This window comes from Taudactylus pleione, unplaced genomic scaffold (assembly GCF_031769625.1).
Source record: "Taudactylus pleione unplaced genomic scaffold, aTauple2 ptg000502l, whole genome shotgun sequence".
Taxonomy (NCBI): Eukaryota; Metazoa; Chordata; class Amphibia; order Anura; family Myobatrachidae; genus Taudactylus; species Taudactylus pleione.
The window spans coordinates 1,697,099-1,711,108 of NW_028284904.1; the positions used below are offsets into that span (position 1 = coordinate 1,697,099).

At 43.9% G+C, this 14,010-nt stretch overlaps 1 protein-coding gene across 1 annotated transcript in view; it reads right to left on the reverse strand.

Moving 5' to 3' along the window:
• The window catches only part of LOC148501785 (uncharacterized), a 199,811-nt gene that overhangs the window by 34,740 nt on the left and 151,061 nt on the right, over positions 1–14,010 (reverse strand). The gene's annotated exons all lie outside the window — the stretch shown is intronic.

A 14,010-nucleotide genomic window follows, 5' to 3' on the forward strand; every position in this document is an offset into this window, starting at 1 on the left:
ATGTTACTTACACCTCCCTCTGTGTACTGTCGTGTTACTTACACCTCCCTCTGTGTACTCTCATGTTACTTACACCTCCCTCTGTGTACTGTCATGTTACTTACACCTCGCTCTGTGTACTGTCATGTTACTTACACCTCCCTCTGTGTACTGTCATGTTACTTACACCTCCCTCTGTGTATTGTCATGTTATTTACACCTCCCTCTGTACTGTCATGTTATTTACACCTATCTGTGTATTGTCATGTTGTTTACACCTCCCTCTGTGTACTGTCATGTTACTTACACCTCCCTCTGTGTATTGTCATGTTATTTACACCTCCCTCTGTGTATTGTCATGTTATTTACACCTATCTGTGTATTGTCATGTTGTTTACACCTCCCTCTGTGTATTGACATGTTGTTTACACCTCCCTCTGTGTACTGTCATGTTATTTACACCTCCCTATGTGTATTGTCATCTTGTTTACACCTCCCTCTCTGTATTGTCATGTTATTTACACCTCCCTCTGTGTACTGTCATGTTATTTACACCTCCCTCTCTGCATTGTCATGTTATTTACACCTCCCCCTGTGTATTGTCATGTTATTTACACCTCCCCCTGTGTACCATCATGTTACTTACACCTCCCTCTGTGTACCGTCATGTTGTTTACACCTCGCTCTGTGTACTGTCATGTTATTTACACCTCCCTCTGTGTACTGTCATGTTATTTACACCTCCCTCTGTGTACTGTCATGTTGTGTACACCTCCCTCTGTGTACTGTCATGTTACTTACACCTCCCCCTGTGTACTGTCATGTTACTTACACCTCCCTCTGTGTACTGTCATGTTACTTACACCTACCTCTGTGTACTGTCATGTTATTTACTGTATACTGTCATGTTACTTACACCTCCCTCTGTGTACTGTCATGTTACTTACACCTCCCTCTGTGTACTGTCATGTTACTTACACCTCCCTCTGTGTACTGTCATGTTACTTACACCTCCCTCTGTGTACTGTCGTGTTACTTACACCTCCCTCTGTGTACTGTCGTGTTACTTACACTTCCCTCTGTGTACTCTCATGTTACTTACACCTCCCTCTGTGTACTGTCGTGTTACTTACACCTCCCTCTGTGTACTCTCATGTTACTTACACCTCCCTCTGTGTACTGTCATGTTACTTACACCTCGCTCTGTGTACTGTCATGTTACTTACACCTCCCTCTGTGTACTGTCATGTTACTTACACCTCCCTCTGTGTATTGTCATGTTATTTACACCTCCCTCTGTGTACTGTCATGTTATTTACACCTCCCTCTGTGTATTGTCATGTTATTTACACCTATCTGTGTATTGTCATGTTGTTTACACCTCCCTCTGTGTATTGTCATCTTGTTTACACCTCCCTCTGTGTACTGTCATGTTACTTACACCTCCCTCTGTTTACTGTCATGTTACTTACACCTCCCTCTGACATCATGTTGTTTACACCTCCTTCTGTGTACTGTCATGTTACTTACACCTCCCTCTGTGTACTGTCATGTTACTTACATCTCCCTCTGTGTACTGTCATGTTATTTACATCTCCCTCTGTGTACTGTCATGTTACTTACAGCTCCCTCTGTGTACTGTCATGTTACTTACAGCTCCCTCTGTGTACTGTCATGTTATTTCCACCTCCCTATGTGTACTGTCATGTTACTTACACCTCCCTCTGTGTACTGTCATGTTACTTACACCTCCCTCTGTGTACTGTCATGTTACTTACACCTCCCTCTGTGTACTGTCATGTTACTTACACCTCCCTCTGTGTACTGTCATGTTATTTACACCTCCCTCTGTGTACTGTCATATTACTTACACCTCGCTCTGTGTACTGTCATGTTGTTTACACCTCCCTCTGTGTACTGTCATGTTGTTTCCACCTCCCTCTGTGTACTGTCATGTTATTTACATCACCCTCTGTGTACTGTCATGTTACTTACACCTCGCTCTGTGTACTGTCATGTTGTGTACACCTCTCTCTGTGTACTGTCATGTTATTTACACCTCCCTCTGTGTACTGTCATTATACTTACACCTCCCCCTGTGTACTGTCATGTTACTTACACCTCCCTCTGTGTACTGTCATGTTACTTACACCTCCCTCTGTGTACTGTCATGTTATTTACTGTATACTGTCATGTTTCTTACACCTCCCTCTGTGTACCATCATGTTACTTACACCTCCCTCTGTGTACTGTCATGTTATTTACACCTCCCTCTGTGTACTGTCATGTTATTTACACCTCCCTCTGTGTACTGTCATGTTATTTACACCTCCCCCTGTGTATTGTCATGTTGCTTACACCTCCCTCTGTGTACTGTCATGTTGTGTACACATCGCTCTGTGTACTGTCATGTTACTTACACCTCCTTCTGTGTACTGTCATGTTACTTACACCTCCCTCTGTGTACTGTCGTGTTACTTACACCTCCCTCTGTGTACTGTCGTGTTACTTACACCTCCCTCTGTGTACTGTCGTGTTACTTACACCTCCCTCTGTGTACTCTCGTGTTACTTACACCTCCCTCTGTGTACTGTCGTGTTACTTACACCTCCCTCTGTGTACTGTCGTGTTACTTACACCTCCCTCTGTGTACTGTCGTGTTACTTACACCTCCCTCTGTGTACTGTCGTGTTACTTACACCTCCCTCTGTGTACTGTCGTGTTACTTACACCTCCCTCTGTGTACTGTCGTGTTACTTACACCTCCCTCTGTGTACTGTCGTGTTATTTACACCTCCCTCTGTGTACTGTCGTGTTACTTACACCTCCCTCTGTGTACTGTCGTGTTACTTACACCTCCCTCTGTGTACTGTCGTGTTACTTACACCTCCCTCTGTGTACTGTCGTGTTACTTACACCTCCCTCTGTGTACTGTCGTGTTACTTACACCTCCCTCTGTGTACTGTCGTGTTGTTTACACCTCCCTCTGTGTATTGTCGTGTTATTTACACCTATCTGTGTATTGTCATGTTGTTTACATCTCCCTCTGTGTATTGTCATGTTGTTTACACCTCCCTCTGTGTACTGTCATGTTATTTACACCTCCCTATGTGTATTGTCATCTTGTTTACACCTCCCTCTCTGTATTGTCATGTTATTTACACCTCCCTCTGTGTACTGTCATGTTATTTACACCTCCCTCTCTGCATTGTCATGTTATTTACACCTCCCCCTGTGTACCGTCATGTTATTTACACCTCCCACTGTGTACCGTCATGTTACTTACACCTCCCTCTGTGTACCGTCATGTTGTTTACACCTCCCTCTGTGTACCGTCATGTTGTTTACACCTCGCTCTGTGTACTGTCATGTTATTTACACCTCCCTCTGTGTACTGTCATGTTATTTACACCTCCCTCTGTGTACTGTCATGTTACTTACACCTCCCTCTGTGTACTGTCATGTTACTTACACCTCCCTCTGTGTACTGTCATGTTACTTACACCTCCCTCTGTGTACTGTCATGTTACTTACACCTCGCTCTGTGTACTGTCATGTTATTTACACCTCCCTCTGTGTACTGTCATGTTACTTACACCTCCCTCTGTATACTGTCATGTTACTTACACCTCCCTCTGTGTACTGTCATGTTGTTCACACCTCCCTCTGTGTACTGTCATGTTACTTACACCTCGCTCTGTGTACTGTCATGTTACTTACACCTCCCTCTGTGTACTGTCATGTTACTTGCACCTCCCTCTGTGTACTCTCATGTTACTTACACCTCGCTCTGTGTACTGTCATGTTACTTACACCTCGCTCTGTGTACTGTCATGTTACTTACACCTCCCTCTGTGTACTGTCATGTTACTTACACCTCCCTCTGTGTACTGTCATGTTACTTACACCTCCCTCTGTGTACTGTCATGTTATTTACACCTCCCTCTGTGTACTGTCATGGTACTTACACCTCCCTCTGTGTACTGTCATGTTACTTACACCTCGCTCTGTGTACTGTCATGTTGTGTACACCTCGCTCTGTGTACTGTCATGTTACCTATACCTCCCTCTGTGTACTGTCATGTTACTTACACCTCCCCCTGTGTTCTGTCATGTTACTTACACCTCCCTCTGTGTACTGTCATGTTACTTACACCTCCCTCTGTGTACTGTCATGTTACTTACACCTCCCTCTGTGTACTGTCATGTTACTTACACCTCCCTCTGTGTACTGTCATGTTATTTACACCTCCCTCTGTGTACTGTCATGTTATTTACACCTATCTGTGTACTGTCATGTTGTTTATACCTCCCTCTGTGTACTGTCATGTTACTTACACCTCCCTCTGTGTACTGTCATGTTACTTACACCTCCCTCTGTGTACTGTCATGTTACTTACACCTCCCTCTGTGTACTCTCATGTTACTTACACCTCGCTCTGTCTTTCTGTGTACTGTCATGTTATTTACACCTCCCTCTGTCTACTGTCATGTTATTTACACCTATCTGTATACTGTCATGTTGTTTACACCTCCCTCTGTGTAATGTCATGTTATTTACTGTATATTGTCATGTTACTTACACCTCCCCCTGTATATTGTCATGTTATTTACACCTCCCCCTGTGTACCATCATGTTACTTACACCTCCCTCTGTGTACCGTCATGTTGTTTACACCTCCCTCTGTGTACCGTCATGTTGTTTACACCTCGCTCTGTGTACTGTCATGTTATTTACACCTCCCTCTGTGTACTGTCATGTTGTGTACACCTCCCTCTGTGTACTGTCATGTTGTGTACACCTCCCTCTGTGTACTGTCATGTTACTTACACCTCCCCCTGTGTACTGTCATGTTACTTACACCTCCCTCTGTGTACTGTCATGTTACTTACACCTACCTCTGTGTACTGTCATGTTATTTACTGTATACTGTCATGTTACTTACACCTCCCTCTGTGTACCGTCATGTTACTTACACCTCCCTCTGTGTACCGTCATGTTACTTACACCTCCCTCTGTGTACCGTCATGTTACTTACACCTCTCTCTGTGTACTGTCATGTTACTTACACCTCCCTCTGTGTACTGTCATGTTACTTACACCTCCCTCTGTGTACTGTCATGTTACTTACACCTCCCTCTGACATCATGTTGTTTACACCTCCTTCTGTGTACTGTCATGTTACTTACACCTCCCTCTGTGTACTGTCATATTACTTACATCTCCCTCTGTGTACTGTCATGTTATTTACCTCTCCCTCTGTGTACTGTCATGTTACTTACAGCTCCCTCTGTGTACTGTCATATTACTTACAGCTCCCTCTGTGTACTGTCATGTTACTTACAGCTCCCTCTGTGTACTGTCATGTTACTTACACCTCCCTCTGTGTACTGTCATGTTACTTACACCTCCCTCTGTGTACTGTCATGTTACTTACACCTCCCTCTGTGTACTGTCATGTTACTTACACCTCCCTCTGTGTACTGTCATGTTACTTACACCTCCCTCTGTGTACTGTCATGTTGTTCACACCTCCCTCTGTGTACTGTCATGTTACTTACACCTCGCTCTGTGTACTGTCATGTTGTTTACACCTCCCTCTGTGTACTGTCATGTTGTTTCCACCTCCCTCTGTGTACTGTCATGTTATTTACACCTCCCTCTGTGTACTGTCATGTTACTTACACCTCGCTCTGTGTACTGTCATGTTATTTACACCTCCCTCTGTGTACTGTCATGTTACTTACACCTCCCCCTGTGTACTGTCATGTTACTTACACCTCCCTCTGTGTACTTTCATGTTACTTACCCCTCCCTCTGTGTACTGTCATGTTATTTACTGTATACTGTCATGTTACTTACACCTCCCTCTGTGTACCATCATGTTACTTACACCTCCCTCTGTGTACTGTCATGTTATTTACACCTCCCTCTGTGTACTGTCATGTTATTTACACCTCCCTCTGTGTACTGTCATGTTATTTACACCTCCCCCTGTGTATTGTCATATTACTTACACCTCCCTCTGTGTACTGTCATGTTACTTACACCTCCCTCTGTGTACTGTCATGTTACTTACACCTCCCTCTGTGTACTGTCATGTTACTTACACCTCCCTCTGTGTACTGTCATGTTGTTCACACCTCCCTCTGTGTACTGTCATGTTACTTACACCTCGCTCTGTGTACTGTCATGTTGTTTACACCTCCCTCTGTGTACTGTCATGTTGTTTCCACCTCCCTCTGTGTACTGTCATGTTATTTACACCTCCCTCTGTGTACTGTCATGTTACTTACACCTCGCTCTGTGTACTGTCATGTTATTTACACCTCCCTCTGTGTACTGTCATGTTACTTACACCTCCCCCTGTGTACTGTCATGTTACTTACACCTCCCTCTGTGTACTTTCATGTTACTTACCCCTCCCTCTGTGTACTGTCATGTTATTTACTGTATACTGTCATGTTACTTACACCTCCCTCTGTGTACCATCATGTTACTTACACCTCCCTCTGTGTACTGTCATGTTATTTACACCTCCCTCTGTGTACTGTCATGTTATTTACACCTCCCTCTGTGTACTGTCATGTTATTTACACCTCCCCCTGTGTATTGTCATGTTACTTACACCTCCCTCTGTGTACTGTCATGTTGTGTACACATCGCTCTGTGTACTGTCATGTTACTTACACCTCCTTCTGTGTACTGTCATGTTACTTACACCTCCCTCTGTGTACTGTCGTGTTATTTACACCTCCCTCTGTGTACTGTCGTGTTACTTACACCTCCCTCTGTGTACTCTCGTGTTACTTACACCTCCCTCTGTGTACTCTCGTGTTACTTACACCTCCCTCTGTGTACTCTCGTGTTACTTACACCTCCCTCTGTGTACTGTCGTGTTACTTACACCTCCCTCTGTGTACTGTCGTGTTACTTACACCTCCCTCTGTGTACTGTCGTGTTACTTACACCTCCCTCTGTGTACTGTCGTGTTACTTACACCTCCCTCTGTGTACTGTCGTGTTACGTACACCTCCCTCTGTGTACTGTCGTGTTACGTACACCTCCCTCTGTGTACTGTCGTGTTATTTACACCTCCCTCTGTGTATTGTCGTGTTATTTACACCTATCTGTGTATTGTCGTGTTGTTTACACCTCCCTCTGTGTATTGTCGTGTTGTTTACACCTCCCTCTGTGTACTGTCATGTTATTTACACCTCCCTATGTGTATTGTCATCTTGTTTACACCTCCCTCTCTGTATTGTCATGTTATTTACACCTCCCTCTGTGTATTGTCATGTTATTTACACCTATCTGTGTATTGTCATGTTGTTTACACCTCCCTCTGTGTACTGTCATGTTGTTTACACCTCCCTCTGTGTACTGTCATGTTGTTTACACCTCACTATGGGTATTGTCATCTTGTTTACACCTCCCTCTCTGTATTGTCATGTTATTTACACCTCCCTCTGTGTACTGTCATGTTATTTACACCTCCCTCTCTGCATTGTCATGTTATTTACACCTCCCCCTGTGTACCGTCATGTTATTTACACCTCCCCCTGTGTACCGTCATGTTACTTACACCTCCCTCTGTGTACCGTCATGTTGTTTACACCTCCCTCTGTGTACCGTCATGTTGTTTACACCTCGCTCTGTGTACTGTCATGTTATTTACACCTCCCTCTGTGTACTGTCATGTTATTTACACCTCCCTCTGTGTACTGTCATGTTGTGTACACCTCCCTCTGTGTACTGTCATGTTACTTACACCTCCCTCTGTGTACTGTCATGTTACCTACACCTCCCTCTGTGTACTGTCATGTTACTTACACCTCCCTCTGTGTACTGTCATGTTACTTACACATCCCTCTGTGTACTGTCATGTTACTTACACCTCCCTCTGTGTACTGTCATGTTATTTACACCTCCCTCTGTGTACTGTCCTGTTACTTACACCTCCCTCTGTGTACTGTCATGTTGTTCACACCTCCCTCTGTGTACTGTCATGTTACTTACACCTCGCTCTGTGTACTGTCATGTTACTTACACCTCCCTCTGTGTACTCTCATGTTACTTACACCTCCCTCTGTGTACTGTCATGTTACTTACACCTCGCTCTGTGTACTGTCATTTTACTTACACCTCCCTCTGTGTACTGTCATGTTACTTACACCTCCCTCTGTGTACTGTCATGTTACTTACACCTCCCTCTGTGTACTGTCATGTTACTTACACCTCCCTCTGTGTACTGTCATGTTATTTACACCTCCCTCTGTGTACTGTCATGTTACTTACACCTCCCTCTGTGTACTGTCATGTTACTTACACCTCCCTCTGTGTACTGTCATGTTGTGTACACCTCGCTCTGTGTACTGTCATGTTACCTACACCTCCCTCTGTGTACTGTCATGTTACTTACACCTCCCCCTGTGTACTGTCATGTTACTTACACCTCCCTCTGTGTACTGTCATGTTACTTACACCTCCCTCTGTGTACTGTCATGTTACTTACACCTCCCTCTGTGTACTGTCATGTTACTTACACCTCCCTCTGTGTACTGTCATGTTACTTACACCTCCCTCTGTGTACTGTCATGTTATTTACACCTCCCTCTGTGTACTGTCATGTTATTTACACCTATCTGTGTACTGTCATGTTGTTTACACCTCCCTCTGTGTACTGTCATGTTACTTACACCTCCCTCTGTGTACTGTCATGTTACTTACACCTCCCTCTGTGTACTGTCATGTTACTTACACCTCCCTCTGTGTACTCTCATGTTACTTACACCTCGCTCTGTCCCTCTGTGTACTGTCATGTTATTTACACCTCCCTCTGTGTACTGTCATGTTATTTACACCTATCTGTATACTGTCATGTTGTTTACACCTCCCTCTGTGTACTTTCATGTTACTTACACCTCCCTCTGTGTACTGTCATGTTACTTACACCTCCCTCTGTGTACTGTCATGTTACTTACACCTCGCTCTGTTGTGTACTGTCATGTTACTTACACCTCCCCCTGTGTACTGTCATGTTACTTACACCTCCCTCTGTGTACTGTCATGTTACTTACACCTCCCCCTGTGTACTGTCATGTTACTTACACCTCCCTCTGTGTATTGTCATGTTACTTACACCTCCCTCTGTGTACTGTCATGCTACTTACACCTCCCCCTGTGTACTGTCATGTTACTTACACCTCCCTCTGTGTACTGTCATGTTACTTACACCTACCTCTGTGTACTGTCATGTTATTTACTGTATACTGTCATGTTACTTACACCTCCCTCTGTGTACTGTCATGTTACTTACACCTCCCTCTGTGTACTCTCATGTTACTTACACCTCGCTCTGTCCCTCTGTGTACTGTCATGTTATTTACACCTCCCTCTGTGTACTGTCATGTTATTTACACCTATCTGTATATTGTCATGTTACTTACACCTCCCTCTGTGTACTGTCATGTTACTTACACCTCCCTCTGTGTACTGTCATGTTACTTACACCTCCCTCTGTGTACTGTCATGTTAGTTACACCTCCCTCTGTGTACTGTCATGTTATTTACACCTATCTGTGTACTGTCATGTTGTTTACACCTCCCTCTGTTTACTGTCATGTTATTTACACCTCCCTCTGTGTACTGTCATGTTACTTACACCTCCCTCTGTGTACTGTCATGTTACTTACACCTCCCTCTGTGTACTGTCATGTTACTTACACCTCCCTCTGTGTACTGTCATGTTACTTACACCTCCCTCTGTGTACTCTCATGTTACTTACACCTCGCTCTGTGTACTGTCATGTTACTTACACCTCGCTCTGTGTACTGTCATGTTACTTACACCTCTCTCTGTGTACTGTCATGTTACTTACACCTCCCTCTGTGTACTGTCATGTTACTTACACCTCCCTCTGTGTACTGTCATGTTATTTACACCTCCCTCTGTGTACTGTCATGTTACTTACACCTCGCTCTGTGTACTGTCATGTTGTGTACACCTCGCTCTGTGTACTGTCATGTTACTTACACCTCCCTCTGTGTACTGTCATGTTACTTACACCTCCCCCTGTGTACTGTCATGTTACTTACACCTCCCTCTGTGTACTGTCATGTTACTTACACCTCCCTCTGTGTACTGTCATGTTACTTACACCTCCCTCTGTGTACTGTCATGTTATTTACACCTCCCTCTGTGTACTGTCATGTTATTTACACCTATCTGTGTACTGTCATGTTGTTTATACCTCCCTCTGTGTACTGTCATGTTACTTACACCTCCCTCTGTGTACTGTCATGTTACTTACACCTCCCTCTGTGTACTCTCATGTTACTTACACCTCGCACTGTCCCTCTGTGTACTGTCATGTTATTTACACCTCCCTCTGTGTACTGTCATGTTATTTACACCTATCTGTATACTGTCATGTTGTTTACACCTCACTCTGTGTACTGTCATGTTACTTACACCTCCCTCTGTGTACTGTCATGCTACTTACACCTCCCTCTGTGTACTGTCATGTTACTTACACCTCTCTCTGTGTACTGTCATGTTATTTACACCTCCCTCTGTGTACTGTCATGTTATTTACACCTATCTGTGTACTGTCATGTTGTTTACACCTCCCTCTGTTTACTGTCATGTTGTTTACACCTCCCTCTGTGTACTGTCATGTTACTTACACCTCCCTCTGTGTACTGTCATGTTACTTACACCTCCCTCTGTGTACTGTCATGTTACTTACACCTCCCTCTGTGTACTGTCATGTTATTTACACCTATCTGTATACTGTCATGTTATTTACACCTATCTCTGTGTACTTTCATGTTACTTACACCTCCCTCTGTGTACTGTCATGTTACTTACACCTCCCTCTGTGTACTCTCATGTTACTTACACCTCCCTCTGTGTACTGTCATGTTACTTACACCTCCCTCTGTGTACTGTCATGTTACTTACACCTCCCTCTGTGTACTGTCATGTTATTTACACCTATCTGTATACTGTCATGTTATTTACACCTATCTCTGTGTACTTTCATGTTACTTACACCTCCCTCTGTGTACTGTCATGTTACTTACACCTCCCTCTGTGTACTCTCATGTTACTTACACCTCGCTCTGTGTACTGTCATGTTACTTACACCTCCCCCTGTGTACTGTCATGTTACTTACACCTCCCTCTGTGTACTGTCATGTTACTTACACCTCCCTCTGTGTACTGTCATGTTACTTACACCTCCCCCTGTGTACTGTCATGTTACTTACACCTCCCTCTCTGTACTGTCATGTTACTTACACCTCCCTCTGTGTACTGTCATGCTACTTACACCTCCCTCTGTGTACTCTCATGTTACTTACACCTCGCTCTGTCCCTCTGTGTACTGTCATGTTATTTACACCTCCCTCTGTGTACTGTCATGTTATTTACACCTATCTGTATATTGTCATGTTACTTACACCTCCCTCTGTGTACTGTCATGTTACTTACACCTCCCTCTGTGTACTGTCATGTTACTTGCACCTCCCTCTGTGTACTGTCATGTTAGTTACACCTCCCTCTGTGTACTGTCATGTTATTTACACCTATCTGTGTACTGTCATGTTGTTTACACCTCCCTCTGTTTACTGTCATGTTATTTACACCTCCCTCTGTGTACTGTCATGTTACTTACACCTCCCTCTGTGTACTGTCATGTTACTTACACCTCCCTCTGTGTACTGTCATGTTACTTACACCTCCCTCTGTGTACTGTCATGTTACTTACACCTCCCTCTGTGTACTCTCATGTTACTTACACCTCGCTCTGTGTACTGTCATGTTACTTACACCTCGCTCTGTGTACTGTCATGTTACTTACACCTCTCTCTGTGTACTGTCATGTTACTTACACCTCCCTCTGTGTTCTGTCATGTTACTTACACCTCCCTCTGTGTACTGTCATGTTACTTACACCTCCCTCTGTGTACTGTCATGTTATTTACACCTCCCTCTGTGTACTGTCATGTTACTTACACCTCGCTCTGTGTACTGTCATGTTGTGTACACCTCGCTCTGTGTACTGTCATGTTACTTACACCTCCCTCTGTGTACTGTCATGTTACTTACACCTCCCCCTGTGTACTGTCATGTTACTTACACCTCCCTCTGTGTACTGTCATGTTACTTACACCTCCCTCTGTGTACTGTCATGTTACTTACACCTCCCTCTGTGTACTGTCATGTTATTTACACCTCCCTCTGTGTACTGTCATGTTATTTACACCTATCTGTGTACTGTCATGTTGTTTATACCTCCCTCTGTGTACTGTCATGTTACTTACACCTCCCTCTGTGTACTGTCATGTTACTTACACCTCCCTCTGTGTACTCTCATGTTACTTACACCTCGCACTGTCCCTCTGTGTACTGTCATGTTATTTACACCTCCCTCTGTGTACTGTCATGTTATTTACACCTATCTGTATACTGTCATGTTGTTTACACCTCACTCTGTGTACTGTCATGTTACTTACACCTCCCTCTGTGTACTGTCATGCTACTTACACCTCCCTCTGTGTACTGTCATGTTACTTACACCTCTCTCTGTGTACTGTCATGTTATTTACACCTCCCTCTGTGTACTGTCATGTTATTTACACCTATCTGTGTACTGTCATGTTGTTTACACCTCCCTCTGTTTACTGTCATGTTGTTTACACCTCCCTCTGTGTACTGTCATGTTACTTACACTTCCCTCTGTGTACTGTCATGTTACTTACACCTCCCTCTGTGTACTGTCATGTTACTTACACCTCCCTCTGTGTACTGTCATGTTATTTACACCTATCTGTATACTGTCATGTTATTTACACCTATCTCTGTGTACTTTCATGTTACTTACACCTCCCTCTGTGTACTGTCATGTTACTTACACCTCCCTCTGTGTACTGTCATGTTACTTACACCTCCCTCTGTGTACTGTCATGTTACTTACACCTCGCTCTGTGTACTGTCATGTTGTTTACACCTCCCTCTGTGTACTGTCATGTTGTTTCCACCTCCCTCTGTGTACTGTCATGTTATTTACACCTCCCTCTGTGTACTGTCATGTTACTTACACCTCCCTCTGTGTATTGTCATGTTACTTACACCTCCCTCTGTGTACTGTCATGCTACTTACACCTCCCCCTGTGTACTGTCATGTTACTTACACCTCCCTCTGTGTACTGTCATGTTACTTACACCTACCTCTGTGTACTGTCATGTTATTTACTGTATACTGTCATGTTACTTACACCTCCCTCTGTGTACTGTCATGTTACTTACACCTCCCTCTGTGTACTCTCATGTTACTTACACCTCGCTCTGTCCCTCTGTGTACTGTCATGTTATTTACACCTCCCTCTGTGTACTGTCATGTTATTTACACCTATCTGTATATTGTCATGTTACTTACACCTCCCTCTGTGTACTGTCATGTTACTTACACCTCCCTCTGTGTACTGTCATGTTACTTACACCTCCCTCTGTGTACTGTCATGTTAGTTACACCTCCCTCTGTGTACTGTCATGTTATTTACACCTATCTGTGTACTGTCATGTTGTTTACACCTCCCTCTGTTTACTGTCATGTTATTTACACCTCCCTCTGTGTACTGTCATGTTACTTACACCTCCCTCTGTGTACTGTCATGTTACTTACACCTCCCTCTGTGTACTGTCATGTTACTTACACCTCCCTCTGTGTACTGTCATGTTACTTACACCTCCCTCTGTGTACTCTCATGTTACTTACACCTCGCTCTGTGTACTGTCATGTTACTTACACCTCGCTCTGTGTACTGTCATGTTACTTACACCTCTCTCTGTGTACTGTCATGTTACTTACACCTCCCTCTGTGTACTGTCATGTTACTTACACCTCCCTCTGTGTACTGTCATGTTATTTACACCTCCCTCTGTGTACTGTCATGTTACTTACACCTCGCTCTGTGTACTGTCATGTTGTGTACACCTCGCTCTGTGTACTGTCATGTTACTT